Here is a 16,325-nt window from a genome sequence, read left to right as displayed (position 1 = left end):
TACAAGCACACATTAGAGAAATTTTGAGGTAAAAAATGGGTCTCAAAGCAAAAATGTACAACAAAATCAACTTTATAAGAACCAATCGGTCTCAATATGATGATGTCAACCATGGGGGATGATTCACCATTTTTGGAGTAAAAAGGTAAAATGAAAAAAAAAAAAAACTAATTTTTAAAACTCATATTTTCACCTCATCTACCTACTATTTTACTCAAATTTTGAGTGAGAGCACTCGTTGGATGCAAAATTTGTTTTTTTAGCCAAAGAGTACAAATGTTACATATGTTTGATGGACCCTACTACACCAAAAATGTGAAATACATGAAAAAATGTAATTAAAATTACGTTTTTTCGTGTATTTCACATTTTTCGTGTAGTAGGGTCCATTGAAAGTATGCAACATGGGTACTCTTTGGATGAAAAATTGAATCCACATCTGATCTAGGTGGATATTGGTGGCCACCCACCTATTCCACTTGGACCCCCAACACTGTCTCTTTCAATTTTTTAGTTTCCTTAATTGTAGCACAATTTACTATTTTTGGCAGTTTTTTCGGTTCCTAGACTTCTGAAGCCGTTTTGAGGCCCTAAACAACGTTTTTAGGGAAAACAGAGAGATAAAAAAAGTCCCAATCTACATTACTAGTTTGTTTGCGGTCTCGTCTTTGAGATATTTGAAACAAGGTATTATGATAACCAAACGAAGATCGTATGCCAAAGTTACGACCCCAGGATGTTGATGTACCAATTTACTCGAATGGGGCCCACAATTTTGGTGCTTCATCTCCTAGGGTTAGGTTTTTGGATGTTTAGGTTATTGTTTCTCAATAATAAATAGGCCTTTAAGCCTCATTGTAACATAGTTCATAGGCATATAGCCACCACATCGCTGCTCAGAGATAAATTACCATCGCCCAAGCTAGTTTATTTCCATTCTGTTTGTAAGCATATTTCAGTATTCTGATATTAATGAAATGAAGTGTTATTTTTGCTCCATTTATGTATTTATGGTTATATCTATAATTTGTTGTGTTCCTTTTTAAGTTTGGATCAACATCCAACGAGTGCTCCCGCTCAAAATTTGAGTAAAATATTAGGGAGGTAAGTTGAAAATAGAAGTTGAAAAGGTAGTTTTTTCTTTTTTTCCCTCCAAAACTTGAGGAGGTAATATATTATTATTTTATTATTTCCACTATTATTTTATAATATTCTTTAGTAGGCTCATTTTAGACCTCAAAATGTCTCTAATGAATAATTCATATTTTACCTTCTCTCTCAATTCTTGAAACTTGTTTGTGGTAGTAGGGAAAGGAGCACTTTAATGACTCATGATTCAACCAGTTCTACCTTTTAGCGGTTAAGCTGCACCCGAAGGAATCCATTTTGATACCAATTGTTGAAAACTTAGTTATCCCAAGAGGGTGGGGTGAATCAATATAATGTTGACTGTGTTAGCACTCAAGAAAAAATATTTTAAATTCTGAACATAAATTTTTTAAATTTGTCAAAGTGTTGGTGTCAGTTTTGGGTCCAGTGTTTTCATATTGTTTTAGAGTCTTGTTGGTATGTCAAAAGGGGTCAATTCTCTGCTTTAGCCTATCATTGGTCTCATATTTCACAAATTTCACCCAACTGCCTTACTTAAACAAATGCCAAATCTTAGAAACATCCTATCAAGTATCCTGAATTTGAAAGTCACTAAGAAAAAGGAACCTGATGAAACTATATATCAGAAGGCTGTTCTAAAATATCTTCATACACAAGTTTTGAAGAGTGAGGCCTACACAAATGGTGATTTATGTGGAAGTCTTCGAAGAGCATTTGACAGGATGGATGAGATGATGCGTGGGAAAAGGGGCTGGAGGAAATTAGCTATACTTGGGGATAAGTTCAACAAATTCACTGGCTTATCAGAGGGATTTATTTGGTCTTCTTCTCCAAGAAACATAGAGAACAAAGATAAAGATCAAGAAGATGACTGGGCATTTGAACAGGGACCACATGTTGATTTTTCTGGGCCAACTTCTGGAAGCACGACATGTGTTGCACTTTTTCAAAAGAATCAGCTTATTGTGGCAAATGCTGGTGATTCCCATTGTGTCCTCTCAAGAAAGGGCCAGGCATACAACGTGTCATGAGATCACAATCCAGAGCTTGAGATCGAAAGGGGTCGAATTCTTCGAGCTGGAGGATTCCTTCATGCTGGACGTATCAATGGAAGTTTAAATTTGGCAAGGGCTATTGGAGATATGGAATTCAAACAAACAAATTTCTCCCTGCTGAAAAACAGATTGTAACTGCAAATCCAGATATAAATGTTATGGAGATATGCAAGGATGATGAGTTCATTGTCTTGGGATGCAATGGAGTCTGGGATGTCATGTCCAGCCAACAAGTTGTGGACTTTATACATGAGCACATTAATGTTGATGATAAACTTTCAACAGTTTGTGAAAAAGTGCTTGCTAAATGTCTTGCGCCATCAACAGCTTTAGGTGAGGGTTGTGATAACATGACTGTCATCATAACGCAATTCAAGAAGAGATCTGAAAATAAATGCAGTGGAAACCCTGAATTATCATCTTGAACTTTATCATGAAATTGATATTTCATGTGTATGTATTTACTATTTAGATAGTACTGCTGCCTGTTCATAGCTACACAATGCTCCCCATAGAGCTCTTAGTGTTATCGCTGGTGGATTTTGTGGAGTTTCTGGCCTGAAATCCAATCGGCCTCCTGTTATAGCAAACACGTTTTACAATATGCGAGGGGCGGGATGGAACAAAGACTTCAAACGGAGATGTTTTGATATTTCCAGATATGATCAGATACAAGGGGTTGACACACTTTGATGTTGATACCTTTGTGGAAGAAGTGACTGTCAAAGATATAGAATGGCTTTCAGGAAATCCTGAAATACTCACTGGATCACATATCTTTGTGTGTTCACATACTAGTCGAGATCGAAGGTGTGGTGTTTGTGGACCTGCTCTTATCAAGAGATTAAAAGAAGATATAGAATCTCGAGGCCTTAAAGGTCAGGTAGCTGTGAGTCCATGCTCACACGTTGGTGGTCACAACTATGCTGGGAGCCTTATAATATATGGTCCAAATGCTAATGGTGGAGTTACTGGTCACTGGTATGGCTATGTTACTCCAGATGATGTGCAAATTCTCCTAGATCAGCACTTTTACAGATCTATTTGACTACCTTCCCCTGACAAAGATATTGTGAAGGAGTTGAAGTCTATACTTGATTTCTTGCAGTCTTCCTCCCAAGCATTGGAAACCTGGATACGCTTGAATCAGCCTTGAAAAAAAATTGGCTTTGGACAGATGCCAATTGTCGGTGGACAGGTTGGATGGCCAACAGATGGGGGATTCAATGCAACTGTCAGCAATGAAAAAAGATTCATTCAAGGACTGGTAAACCATGTCATAAGCAACAAGGGTACCCCGCTTAGGCCTGGAAACCCCCCAATAGAAACATATATTTTTAAGTCTGCTAGATGAGGACCAAAGGAGCATCCTGCATGGAAATTTTGAAAGACATTGGGGCATATTTACAAGTGATGGTCAGGTTAAATATGAGATTGAAATAGGGCAAGATGCAGGTCTAGTGAATGCAGAAAATGTTCGATACCTCTCTTCAAGGTGGTGTGTTGCAAATGATAACCATGATCTTACAAATGTGTCAAGGCATGTGGAACAGGCCTGCTCAACTTCAGATTATACAACCCTCTTTTCCAGAGGTTCTTGCAATCATATTGGGTCACCAGGAAATATCTCATATGGTTTTAACAACTACTATCAATTTCACAATCAATCAGTTGATAGCTGCAATTTTGATGGTCTTGGGATGATAACAATTGCAGACCCATCAATAGGAGATTGCAGGTTTTTGGTTGCAACTAGTGACTCATATGATTCTAGCCTGTACAACAGCATAAAGAAGCATTGGATAGTCCAATGAACATTTCTATCATGTACTCTGACTTTTCTTGGCATTATGTTCTAGAATGTTGTACCTGATAGCTGTCTATCTATTATTTTGTCTCTAACTACAGGGTTTCTGATATCTTGTTCTATTTATTCATGGCCAAAGGTAAAACAGTGCAGGTTGTGATTTTCACCTATTTTGTCGAACAGCTACTCAATGGCCAAATGTATTGGACTCAACACTTTAAAACTCCCTAGGGTATTACCCAGGGACCAACATCATATGGTGTTGCTTGTAGCCTTGTTGCATGGGTTCTAGTAAATTCTTAAAGGTGATCTCAGTGTCCACAAGCCTACAATTTTGATGATGCATATTTTTCCTAAGGTAGAAGAGTTGATTCATAAAGAGAAAGAAAATCAGAACAAGTTAGTTCAGAAACATACTGTAGTAGTTGATAGCTACGATAAGAAGATACCAAGCCAAAGCTAGGTTGATTTCAAGAAAAAGGAGGCGAGATACATCAGAATGGTTAACAGGCAACTGAGAGCTGGGATCAAAGTTATGAAAATGCAAATTGAGGATTTAAAGATGCAGCTAAGCCAACATAAAAAATTTCCTTAAGGAAGTCACACATCAAGCTGTGTTTTGGTGATTACACAGCAGTTTCGTAGCGCGCTACGAAACTGCTGAAGATGATGCCTAACACACAACAATTTTGTAGCGCGCTACGAAACTGTTGTAGCTACATAATTAAAACCCAGTCAACCAATTTGGAGGGACCGAGGGGAAATTTTTGAGAAAGGAATCTCTTCAAAGGATCATGTAACAGGTGTCAACATTCAACAAAGGAATGAACAGGTGGAAGAGACCTATATTCGAACTCTAAATTTTTTGTTATAAAGTGATCAAAGTTACTATAGTTCATGATATATCAGACAGCTTGGAGGAGGTCTTGTCTTCACACATGGAAAAGGTTGACAACACATCAAGGACGTAGCAGCCTAATATATTTTTGTATAATCAAAGAAGAAGGTCATGGTTCATTGATTTCGAGTATCTTTGAGGAAAACCAAAAGCAGATAAACAGGGCAGTTTCCTACTTTTCAGGAGCAATGGAGAAGATGTGACATTAAGGGCCAGCAGGCAGCTACAAACACCTACCACAGCCAAACTAAAAAAGACCACTTGTCAGGGAACTAGATTTGATTGTAATTAATGACATTACCAGCTTGATAAGGAGTTAGACTCCTAATTGTCTTAGGTTTCTAAAAACTCTAGTTAGCAGTTTGTTGTATTTAATAAGTAGTTAAAGTTCAATAGGTGTCATGATAAGGAGAATTCGAGTTCCCCTCATGCTTGAGGAGGAATCTCAGTTAGGTAGAAGAGCTCTATATATAGGAGAAAGAGCAATGTAATAAGGGTTGGAAATTTATAAGTAAAAGCTCTGATATTTGGCTTATGTAAAGACTGTTTTTTTTGGTAATACAGTACTGGCTTATGCTTCTAAAGAATCATAAAGAGTTCAATGTAGTGAGTTTCTTTTGTTGTCTTTTCATGTTATCTACAGTGTTATGAGTATCTGATTACTTAGAAATTGCTACAGTGCTCTAATTTCCTTCATATACTCATAAACTGCCTTCTATGTGTTTGGTGTGTTGAAATCTGAATGCCTTGACTTCTATGCAAAGCCAACCCGGCTGTTAATACTGAATCATATAGACTACATAAGCCCAATGGATACTTGTTAGTTGTGTGTCCACCATCTTCATTTCTTTGTTGTTTCACAAGTGTTAGCCATCTTGATCATAATCAAAAACCTTTAATCCTTTGAGAGAGCCCTCTCAGGTTGGGGAGGCTAAACCTCAGCCTAAAGTAGGTTTGAAATAGTTACTTGAAGTCTTCCTGGTCTGCAGCCTTCTAGGGCCTGATTTTGAGATAAAATTTTGGTGCGTCTGCCAGGAGTCTAAAGATTAATCATTCCCGAAATCAAGAAGCTGAACTTCTGAAGGTAGCAGGAGCTCAGAAATCTTTTGAGGTTGCAAAACTACGTTGGTGACTCCATTGTTGAAGAATTTGAAATTCATAGATTCATGGTGATTCCATTGGAGTTATGAAGAACTCAGATGCTACCATTCTTATTTCAAGGTATGCATGCATAAATTTTTCAGGAATTCACGGTTTCCCAAATCATTTTCCCAAAGATGCATATTTTCTAAGGAATGGTCCAAAATTCAATGGAGAAGATTTGAGTTTAACTTTGAAGCATATATCAGATTTCTGTGATTTTACCGAGCTTCTTAGAGTTAAACATGAGGATGTTTGCATCATGTTTTTCTATGATTCATTTCAAGGGAAATGTAAACAGTGGATTGAAAGCTTTCCTGCCAAATCCATTAAGTCATTTGAAGACTTTTGTTTATGTTTTTGGAGGAATGGATAGATAGATCAGATTTGGTGGCAAAATTTCCTTCAATTCAAAGTTTCAAACAATGGAATAATGATCATATTAATGAAGAAATAGATGAAAATTTTTCTTTGTCCTTGTATTCTTATCTAAAATCATTTGAGTGCAAGACATCAGATAAGATGAAATTTTTGGATGGGGTTGCTAAGGACATTGAGAAATACATTGAAGGTTTACAAGGTCAGGTTCAATCATATAGTCTTCATAATCATGATCATTCTTATCAAAAGCTTTCAATGGTAGAACATAGGGAGAGGGTGTGGCTTCGTATCTCTTTTGTGATTGAGGAAGAATACACTGTTTTGAAGATCAGTTGGCACAACTAGAAAGTTACGAGAACCATCAAGCTGATCATGTATTCTGGGATCCTATAGCTAAATACATGGAAGAGTTTTACTCTCCAGTGTTTCAGATTTTCTATGAAGATCAGAGGCAATTTCAGTGGCAGTGGTCATCACAATATCATAGTGGCTCTGAACTCTGATGCAGTAAAAAAAACTCAATATCAGATAAGACAAATGATTGGCTACATTGGAAATTTCACATTGATTGAGCTGAAAATAGTTTGAAATTGATAGGGTAGGTAGGTAGGAAAATGAAAATAAGCTCAAGGCTGACTGAGCATTTGTCAATAGATATAGATTTCTTTCTCCTACAGTGATCATCAAGCTTAAGCCCGAGGTGAAGGCTCAAGAAGCTGGAAATGGATGTTTGTCAAGCAAATCTATGTTTGTCATAAAGATGACAAAGCACTGGACCTGCATGTTCTTAGTGTACCACAGGGGCACACTATCCCAAGTGGAGCCACCTGTTATCACTCAAGAAAAGGTATTTTAAATTCTGAACATAAATTTTTTAAATTTGTCAAAGTGTTGGTGTCAGTTTTGGGTCCAGTGTTTTCATATTATTTTAGAGTCTTGTTGGTATGTCAAAGGGGGTCAATTCTTTTCTTTAGCCTATCATTGGTCTCATATTTCACAAATTTCACCCAGCTACCTTTACTTAAACAAATGCCAAATCTCAGAAACATCTTATCACGTATCCTGAATTTGAAAGTCACTAAGAAAAATGAACTTGATGAAACTATCTATTAGAAGGTTGTTCTAAAATATATTCATACACACGTTTTGAAGAGTGAGGCCTACAAAAATGGTGATTTATGTGGAAGTCTTCGAAGAGCATTTGATAGGATGGATGAGATGATGCGTGGGCAAAGGGGCTAGAGGAAATTAGCTATACTTGGGGATAAGTTCAACAAATTCACTGGCTTATCAGAGGGATTTATTTGGTCTTCTTCTCCAAGAAACATAGAGAACAAAGATAAAGATCAAGAAGATGACTGGGCATTTGAACAGGGACCACATGTTGATTTTTCTGGGCCAACTTCTGGAAGCACGGCATGTGTTGCACTTTTTCAAAAGAATCAGCTTATTGTGGCAAATGCTGGTGATTCCCATTGTGTCCTCTCAAGAAAGGGTCAGGCATACAACGTGTCATGAGATCATAAGCCAGAGCTTGAGATCGAAAGGGGTCGAATTCTTTGAGCTGGAGGATTCCTTCATGCTGGACGTATCAATGGAAGTTTAAATTTGGCAAGGGCTATTGGAGATATGGAATTCAAACAAACAAATTTCTCCCTGCTGAAAAACAGATTGTAAATGAAAATCCAGATATAAATGTTGTGGAGATATGCGAGGATGATGAGTTCATTGTCTTGGGATGTGATGGAGTCTGGGATGTCATGTCTAGCCAACAAGTTGTGGAATTTATACATGAGCACATTAATGTTGATGATAAACTTTCAACAGTTTGTGAAAAAGTGCTTGCCAAATGTCTTGTGCCATCAACAACTTTAGGTGAGGGTTGTGATAACATGACTGTCATCATAGAGCAATTCAAGAAGAGATCTGAAAATAAATGCAGTGGAAACCCTGAATTATCATCTTAAACTTTATCATGAAATTGAGATTTCATGTATATGTATTTACTATTTATATACCACTGCTGCCTGTTCATAGCTACACAATGCTCCCCGCAGAGCTCTTAGTGTTCTCGCTGGTGGATTTTGTGGAGTTTCTGGCCTGAAATCCAATCGGCCTCCTGTTATAGCAAACACGCTTTACAATATGCGAGGGGCGGGATGGAACAAAGACTTCAAACAAAGATGTTTTGATATTTCCAGATATGATCAGATACAAGGGGTTGACACACTTTGATGTTGATACCTTTGTGGAAGAAGTGACTGTCAAAGATATAGAATGGCTTTCAGGAAATCCTGAAATACTCACTGGATCACATATCTTTGTGTGTTCACATACTAGTCGAGATCGAAGGTGTGGTGTTTGTGGACCTGCTCTTATCAAGAGATTAAAAGAAGATATAGAATCTCGAGGCCTTAAAGGTCAGGTAGCTGTGAGTCCATGCTCACACGTTGGTGGTCACAACTATGCTGGGAACCTTATAATATATGGTCCAAATGCTAATGGTGGAGTTACTGGTCATTGGTATGGCTATGTTACTCCAGATGATGTGCAAATTCTCCTAGATCAGCACTTTTATAGATCTATTTGACTACCTTCCCCTGACAAAGATACTGCGAAGGAGTTGAATTCTATACTTGATTTCTTGCAGTCTTCCTCCCAAGCATTGGAAACCAGGATACACTTGAATCAGCCTTGAAAAAAAATTGGCTTTGGACAGATGCCAATTGTTGGTGGACAGGTTGGATGACCAACAGATGGGGGATTCAATGCAACTATCAGCGATGCAAAAAGATTCATTCAAGGACTGGTAAACCACATCATAAGCAACAAGGGCACCCCGCTTAGGCCTGGAAACCCCCCAATAGAAACATATATTTTTAAGTCTGCTAGATGAGGACCAAAGGAGCATTCTGCATGGAAATTTTGAAAGACATTGGGGCATATTTACAATTGATGGTCAGGTTAAATATGAGATTGACATAGAGCAAGACGCGGGTCTAGTGAATGCAGAAAATGTTCGACACCTCTCTTCAAGGTGGTGTGTTGCAAATGATAACCATGATCTTACAAATGTGTCAAGGCATGTGGAACAGGCCTGCTCAACTTCAGATTGTACAACCCTCTTTTCCGGAGGTTCTTGCAATCATATTGGGTCACCAGGAAATATCTCATATGCTTTTAACAACTACTATCAATTTTACAATCAATCATTTGATAGCTGCAATTTTGATGGTCTTGGGATGATAACAATTGTAGACCCATCAATAGGAGATTGTAGGTTTTTGGTTGCAACTAGTGACTCATATGCTTCTAGCCTGTACAACAGCTTAAAGAAGCATTGGATAGTCCAATGGACATTTCTATCATGTACTCTGACTTTTCTTGGCATTATGTTCTAGAATGTTGTACCTGATAGCCGTCTATCTATTATTTTGTCTCTAACTGCAGGGTTTCTGATATCTTGTTCTATTTATTCATGGCCAAAGGTAAAACAGTGCAGGTTGTGATTTGCACCTATTTTTCCGAACAACTACTCAATGGCCAAATGTATTGGACTCAACACTTTAAAACTCCCTAGGGTATTACCCAGGGACCAACATCATATGGTGTTTCTTGTAGCCTTGTTGCATGGGTTCTAGTAAATTCTTAAAGGTGATCTCAGTGTCTATAGGCCTACAATTTTGATGATGCATTCCTAAGGTAGAAGAGTTGATTCATAAAGAGAAAGAAAAGCAGGACAAGTTAATTCAGAAACATACTATAGTAGTTGATAACTACAATAAGAAGATACCAAGCCAAAGCTAGGTTGATTTCAAGAAAAAGGAGGCGAGATACATCAGAATGGTTAACAAGCAACTGAGAGCTGGGATAAAAGTTATGAAAAGGCAAATTGAGGATTTAAAGATGCAGCTAAGACAACAGAAAAAATGTCCTTAAGGAAGTCACACATCAAGATGTGTTTTGGTGATTACACAGCAGTTTCGTAGCGTGCTACGAAACTGTTGTAGCCACATAATTAAAACCCAGTCAACCAATTTGGAGGGATCGAGGGGAAATTTTTGAAAAAGGAATATCTTCAAAGGATCATGTAACAGGTGTCAACATTCAACAAAGGAAGAAACAGGTGGAAGAGACCTATATTCGAACTCTAAATTTTTTGTTATAAAGTGATCAAAGTTACTATAGTTCATGATATATCAGACAACTTGGAGGAGGTCTTGTCTTCACACATGGAAAAGGTTGACAGCACATCAAGGACGTAGTAGCCTAATATATTTTTGTATAATCAAAGAAGAAGGGCATGGTTCATTGATTTCGAGTATCTTTGAGGAAAACCAAAAGTAGATAAACAGGGTAGTTTCCTACTTTTGAGGAGAAATGGAGAAGATGTGACATTAAGGGCCAGCAGGCAGCTACAAATACCTACCACAGCCAAACTAAAAAAGACCACTTGTCAGGGAACTAGATTTGATTGTAATTAATGACCTTACCAGCTTGATAAGGAGTTAGACTCCTAATTGTCTTAGGTTTCTAAAAACTCTAGTTAGCAGTTTGTTGTATTTAATAAGTAGTTAAACTTCAATAGGTGTCATGATAAGGATAATTCGAGTTCTCCTCATGCTTGAGGAGGAATCTCAGTTAGGTAGAAGAGCTCTATATATAGGAGAAAGAGCAATGTAATAAGGGCTGGAAATTTATAAGTAAAAGCTCTGATATTTGGCTTATGTAAAGACTCTGTTTTTTTTGGTAATACAATACTGGCTTATGATTCTCAAGAATCATAAAGAGTTCAATGTACTGAGTTTCTTTTGTTGTCTTTTCATGTTATCTACAGTGTTATGAGTATCTGATTACTTAGAAATCGCTTACAGTGCTCTAATTTCCTTCATATACTCATAAACTGCCTTCTATGTGTTTGGTGTGTTGAAATCTGAATGCCTTGACTTCTATGCAAAGCCAACCTTGCTGTTAATACTGAATCATATATGACTCCATAAGCCCAATGGATACTTGTTAGTTGTGTTTCCACCATTTTCATTTCTTAGTTGTTTCACAAGAGTTAGCCATCTTGATCATAATCAAAAACCTTTAATCCTTTGAGAGAGCCCTCTTAGGTTGGGGAGGCTAAACCTCAGCCTAAAGTAGGTTTGAAACAGTTACTTGAAGTCTTCCTGGTCTGTAGCCTTCCAGGGCCTGATTTTGAGATAACAGACTGAATCATCATTAGCCAATTTTTACAAAACATTAATCAATCAATTAAACACTTAGTTAACTAGTAGTATAACCCATGGAAAACAAATCTAAACATGCAAGAAATGACAAATCAACACAGACGGACACCAATGATTTTAGGTGGTGATCCTCAATGAACCTTAGTATTGCAACAAGAATGTTGCAACTCCAAAGGCTAACAACTTAAATGATCATCCCAGGATTCATACAGACTTAAGAGGTGTCGACACTATATATGCAACATACATTGCGTCCTTCTTTCATTGATCTGATTCAATGAAGTGAATTCCTTGAAATCCAAGCCTAAAGTAATTGCAGAAATGGAAAGGAAACCTAATTATCTTTTCGGAGTGGAAATCCTAGTTAATTTTTCAAAAGGGAAAGACTATTCTACTTTGCATGAATGTAAATGTTAATCCTATTTGTCGAAATGTAAACTTTAACCTATTTGTAGAGTGTGAATGGTACGTCAAAAGGAAGCCTAATCTATGCAATAGAAATAATAATGTTCGAAATGGAAACCATAACTTAATATGTATGAAACAAAATGAAATCATTCTTCAATCACTAATTCAAGATAGATTTTGTCAACAAAGTTCATAAAATGCTTGTTGAGTCTCCAAAATGTTATCCATTTTCACCTTCATTTCCATCATTTTACCCTCATTCTGTAACTCTGTAACCCCATAACCTACATTAGCAACCATTTTCATAATCATATGGGTTTATTATTATTATTTTCCAAGTCATTGATTTTAAGTATTATAAGTGAATTTGTGATTACATATTAGGAAATTAACATGTTTTCATATATATCTAAAAGTGTTATGAGTTTTGTGATATTGTAGGCCTACTTGGAGATTCTAGAAGGGTCCTACTTGCCCATCCAAACACAAATTCGAATTTCAAATTCCAACTCATGAAGATTTGTGGAATAACTGTAGAAGATGTGGATCATTAACTATGCATATCCAAAGGAGAAGAATTATGGATGAGAGGATTTGTATCTTACATTTTTAGGAGATTGGTTGTAACCACAAGAGATAAATGTGGATTTAGGAGAGATCTAAGGATCTATATTTATTGAATAGTTATCCTTAATTTTTGTATAAATAGGAGTGCACCCTTCATACAAAGGGTTGTTAACTAATTAGTCATTAGTAGCTAGTTTCTAGTTGTTAGTTGGAGGTTCCAAGTTCCATCCAAGATGTGATTTGTAAAGTGAGGATAGAGAATTATTGTAATATCTTGTAACTCATTTTATGAAATACATACTGCCACTTTGATCTCCAAGATGTGATAGTTTGTTTAGTGTGCTTGCTGAGGAATGGAGGCCCCCCATCAACCACAATTTTCACACCTTTGCACTTATTGGTAACATAGTGTAGTTATTTATTTCAATTCTTTTTAGCAAGTGTGTTTTCATTTTATGCAAGTGTTCTTTTCCTTTTAGTAAGTGTGATTTCATTTCAACAGGTGTGAGTGTGATTTCAATTCAGAAAGTGTGATTTCAATTCAACAAGTTTGATTTGATTTATGCAAGTGTGATGTGATTTCAATTCTACATGTGTGGTTTCATTTATGCAAGTGTGGTGTGATTTCAATTCTGCAAGTGTGATTTCAATTTCAAGCAAGTGTGATTTCCTTTATGCAAGTGTGATTTCAATTTCTTTATGTTTGATTTGGTTTGGATTAGATTGATTTAACTTGTTTGGTAATTAGTTTTATCTGCATTAGATAATCTATTTTGATAAATAACTACCTAGTATATATAGTACAGGTATACCTCGTCAGCTCTACAAACCCCAAGTTGACAATTAATGATAGGGATTTAACCCGCAATTAAATCACCTAACATTTTGGCGTTGTTGCCAGGGAGGTATACATAGGTGTTTATTTTGAAAGTTTAGACAACTCATTATAGTTGCATTCATTTTTAAATGCATGGTTAAAATCATATTAAAATCATTTTGAATATTAGATTTTAATAATTTTTCAATACTTTGTACTAATCTGTGTGCACGACAGGAATTACGAACCAGTTGGAGTAATTCACAGACAATTAAGAGTTTGAAGAATGCTCTTCCAAGAACTTTTTCGAATCTTAGCAATAGTTGGGATATCTATCTCTTAGGAAGATTTTATTTTAATTGCATACAAAAACTTGTCTATTTCTCCACCTCCACAAGAAGATCTTCAAGTTTCTTTTGATTCCTCTTGTCAATCGATTGAAGAGACTCAAGAATCATGCAATACTTTTGATGGCGAGAAACCACTAGAATCGAAGATTGAGGAATGTATAATAAAGGAGGATATTCAACGTGATCTAAACCAAGAAAGGAACCAGGAATTTCATGGCCTTGTTGAAATATGGATCCAATAAAGGATCAAGTCACATCACTCTTTCATTCTTCCTTACTTCTTGATTTCATTATCAAAACAACTAGTATTTCATGCTTTGATATGTTTTAATGCATACTTTTCAAAACTAAGCATGGATATACTTTTACTCTTGTTACGCACATGGTTACACTAGAAATATGCATACACTTGAAACAAATTTTCTATTTCCAATAGAGTAGAGTAGGTTAGAATCAATGAATTAAAAACCAAGTTTGGTGTTGTCTTTAAAAAAAAAGAGTTTTTAAGTTAGATTTCATTTCATTTGCAATTTTATTTATTGGTGGTGCAGTAAGAGCCACCCAACCCACTAATCATTTGCAGGAAGATGTAAAAAAGAGAAGGAATATTTGAGTAGAAGGAGACACATAGAGCTTTGGGAGACACCATTTAAACTTTAGAGATCAAATCCTTTCACTTTGTCTTTTTAATTTCACATCCCAAATGAATAAAGAGTTTCAATATTGTTGAGTATGTTCTCTTCTTACGCTCTCTGTGATCTAGAAGATCAGAAAAGAAAATTGAACCAAGATAGTTTTAAAATTTTCAATAAAAATTGGATAAGAGATCTAAATTCATACTTAAAAGTATAATAATAGGCTTTTACAAAGATAAAACAAAAAAACTAATGTTTCCAATGGATCCAACACTATCTAAAACCCCTATTTTGACTCTTTTTGCACCTCATTTGGCCAAAAATTGAGTAAAATGTCACTGTTTCAAGTTTTTACCCACTTTTGTTGTTCATAATCCTACAATTTGACCCAAACCTAGCATGTGCATCCTAAATGTGGAAAATGCATGCAAATCTGGCCTACATTCCTGATCAGCGGTCAAATTTGTAGGACGGTTAAAATCTGCATTTACCCCAGTTCTGAAAATCGTGGTCACATAGGCACCATACGATTGTGTTGGGTGCCAAAAATCAAGGGATAATGGATTTCCATCCCTTTCCTATGTGGGTGTGGTCATATGCGAGTCATACAACCCAGGGCTAATCCCAATTCTTCCACTGCTCCCCTTTAAACTTAAGAAAATGGTCATATTGTGGTTTTCATGGGACCGTGGGCCAGGCTAAGGCCTAGCATTTGGCCCCTTCCCATGGTTCTATGAAGCTAGAGTGGTGGGGGGCTAGGCCTTAGCTCAACCCCTCCCCCAAAGGCATGTATGTTAAAATTTAAATAAAGGTTTCAGGACTATTGTTAACAAGTAAAAACGTAGGCGATGTTAGCCTCCTATACCAATAGGTTTTCATTTATCATGATTGACAGTGGAAGTGCCAAAAATGTTCACCTTCCATGCTACTAAGGTTCCATTTTTGTGAAAGAAGTAGACAGTTAAAAAATGTAAAGAGGGTATGCTTTAAAAGAAAAATCAAAGGGCAAGAAAATGAATTGGTCAAAGAAAAAATAAAAGAAATGAACCCCAAATAAAGACCATGAAAGTGGCTAGTCCAAAGTGCCACTACTACTTCGATGGGTGGTCCAACAACTCAAGCTGGGCCTCACCATGTTTTAAATTGCATGTTGTAGACTAGAGAGGAAGTACCTGTTCAAACAGTTCAAGCTTGACAGATGACTAGGTGGATAGAGAAAGAAAGGAGCCCAACTGCTTAATCTGGGCCCTTGGAAGTCATAAGGGTAGACTTAGATAGGAGGGCAGCAAAAAGAAAAGAGAATTATCAGGGTTTGCAAGGCTGAGTGCACCCATCCAAAGGAAGAAAAAATGTTAGGCATATTAGGCAGGGTAGGCAGTTGAAGGTTGCAGAAAGCAAGATCTAAGCATGTCACTTGGGAAAAATCACAATGATGTTACCAACAGGAGAAAGGCAAGAGCAATGGCCTATTTGGCAAACTACTAAACCATCACTAACTTCCCTCATCCCCTTCAAAAGTTTCTTACTAACCTCCCCATGAGCATTGCAGGATCTGCCTGATCAGTCCTCCTTACACTCCTCATTTGTAAAAACTTCATGTCAGAAGTGACTCCTCTTTTGAAAAGCAGCCACATTTCTTGTGTAAAAATTCTTTTCATTTTGATCTACTCCCTAACTAAGTTTGTTTCCCAAAAACTTAGTATCTATCACTTCTCATTCACATTCCCCTCCAATACTAACTACTAACTCTATCTACACTAAATCCCCTATGTTCCCTTTTCCCTATTACTATAACACCATGGTGTATAAAACCCCATAAAATGTATAAATATCCCCCCCCCTTTAGCATTATAGCTAAATAACACCTCTATGGGAGACATTAGTCCACCAGGGACTACAGTCAACCCTTGCTTTGGGATTACC

General features: G+C 36.7%; 4 pseudogenes; all 4 read left to right on the top strand.

Annotated features, from left to right (window-relative positions):
- Nucleotides 1-1,652: 1,652 nt before the first annotated feature.
- LOC149165613 (putative protein phosphatase 2C 11 pseudogene) lies at nucleotides 1,653-2,590 on the top strand (annotated as a pseudogene).
- Nucleotides 2,591-2,826: 236 nt separating this feature from the next.
- On the top strand, nucleotides 2,827-4,024 carry LOC149165612 (glucan endo-1,3-beta-glucosidase 9-like; annotated as a pseudogene).
- Nucleotides 4,025-7,113: 3,089 nt separating this feature from the next.
- Nucleotides 7,114-16,081, top strand: LOC149165610 (putative protein phosphatase 2C 11 pseudogene; annotated as a pseudogene).
- LOC149165611 (glucan endo-1,3-beta-glucosidase 9-like) lies at nucleotides 8,595-9,889 on the top strand (annotated as a pseudogene).
- Nucleotides 16,082-16,325: the final 244 nt, after the last annotated feature.

This window comes from Pinus tabuliformis, chromosome 5_1, assembly GCF_031772625.1.
Source record: "Pinus tabuliformis cultivar Carrire ecotype Pingquan chromosome 5_1, CPIR1, whole genome shotgun sequence".
Classification (NCBI taxonomy): domain Eukaryota; kingdom Viridiplantae; phylum Streptophyta; class Pinopsida; order Pinales; family Pinaceae; genus Pinus; species Pinus tabuliformis.
This window is presented reverse-complemented; position numbering and strand designations above follow the sequence as displayed.